The sequence below is a fragment of the Nyctereutes procyonoides genome, unplaced genomic scaffold (assembly GCF_905146905.1).
Source record: "Nyctereutes procyonoides isolate TBG_1078 unplaced genomic scaffold, NYPRO_anot_genome, whole genome shotgun sequence".
In the NCBI taxonomy this organism is placed as follows: Eukaryota; Metazoa; Chordata; class Mammalia; order Carnivora; family Canidae; genus Nyctereutes; species Nyctereutes procyonoides.
The window spans coordinates 11,773,864-11,775,496 of record NW_026575145.1 but is presented as its reverse complement, the minus strand read 5'-3'; the positions used below and the strand labels follow the sequence as shown (position 1 = coordinate 11,775,496).

At 48.3% G+C, this 1,633-nt stretch overlaps 1 pseudogene; it reads right to left on the bottom strand.

The window, feature by feature from the left end:
- Nucleotides 1-310: 310 nt before the first annotated feature.
- LOC129499381 (60S ribosomal protein L7a-like) lies at nucleotides 311-1,185 on the bottom strand (annotated as a pseudogene).
- Between the last annotated feature and the right edge of the window lie 448 nt (nucleotides 1,186-1,633).

The following is a 1,633-nucleotide window of genomic DNA, read 5'->3' as shown; positions in this document are numbered from 1 at the left end:
ACAGAGAAGTTAAGGTATGTCTTTCTTCATGCATACTAAATGAACTTGAGCTTCAGAGCTCTTCATCTTTTTATTTTATTTTTTTAAAGATTTTATTTATTTATTCATGATAGTCACACAGAGAGAGACAGAGAGGCAGAGACACAGGCAGAGGGAGAAGCAGGCTCCATGCAGGGAGCCCAACGTGAGATTCGATCCCGGGTCTCCAGGATTGCGCCCTGGGCCCAAGGCAGACAGTAAACTGCTGCGCCACCCAGAGATCCCTCTTCATCTTTTTATAATATTAATTCATATCTTATTTTTTTCTCACTGAAAGAGAACCTTTTATTACTTTTATGTACAGAAAATTCAACAGCGTCCACTCAGCCCAGCTTGGTGGCCAGTTCTTTAGCCTTTGCTTTTTCCAGCTTGGCGATGTGAGCCACTGACTTCTGACCCAGGACGTTGCCTCCTCAGTGGCGGCGGATCTCATCGTATCTGTCATTGTAATTGGTCCTGATGGCTTCTACCTGCTTAGCCAGAGCTCCCTTGTCTTCCGAGTTTACCTGTGTGAAGGCGACAGTGGTGCAGGTCTTCCTGTGGACCAGACGCCCCAGCCTGGCCTTCCCCTTGATAATGCAGTAAGGAAACCCCATCTTACGACACAGGGCAGGCAGGAAGACAACCAGCTCAATGGGATCCACATCCTATCACTACCAGCTGAGCCTTCTTGTTTTCCACCAAGGTGGTGACAGTGTTAACCCCAGCTCGAAGGACAGGCGGCCTCTTAGTGGGGACATCCCCTTTGCCCGCAGCTTTCTTCTCGGCCCGGGCCAACAGCCTCTGCTTCTTCTCTTGCTTGGTCTCTGGTCTGTACTTGTGGGCCAGCTTAAGCAGTTGAGTAGCTGTTTGGCGGTCCAAGGCCTGGGTGAACTGGTTAATGGCAGGAGGCACCTTGAGACGTTTATGCAGGATGGCCCTCTGGCGCTGCAGCCGGATGTAGCGCGGCCACTTGACAAAGCGGGTGAGGTCCCTCTTGGGCTGGATGTCCTGTCCGATGCCGAAGTTCTTAGGCCTCTTCTCGAACAGGGGGTTGACCACCTTCTTGGCCTCCTGCTTCTTCACCACGGCAGGGGCCGGGGCCACCTTCTTCCCCTTCGCCTTCTTCCCTTTCGGCGTCTTGGCTTGCTGAAGAAGGAGCTTCATATCTTATTAACATCTGTTGTTACCTCTATCGCCCTTGTGATATATTCCATCTTTCCCACTCCATTCCATTATTTGAGGGGCCAACTCTGAAGATGATAGTGTGTTGGGAATAAATCTATACCAGAACTGAAATAAATGTATCTAACTGACATTTATAGCTGCTATTAGATAAAGTCAAATAAAATCCATTTTAGGTTCATTTCAGGTTCAAATAAAATCCCATTGATTACCTTTCTCCAGCATCATATAGACCTTAACCTGAATCTCTCTTTTAAGAAAACTTAAGGAGCACCTGGATGGTTCTGGTGGTTGAACACCTGACTTTTGGTTTTGGCTTAGGTCATGATCTTATGGATCATGAGATCAAGACCTGTGTTGGGCTCCATGCTCATCAAAGGAGTCAGCCTGAGATTCTCTCCCACTGCCTCTCCCCCCACTTGCACTATTA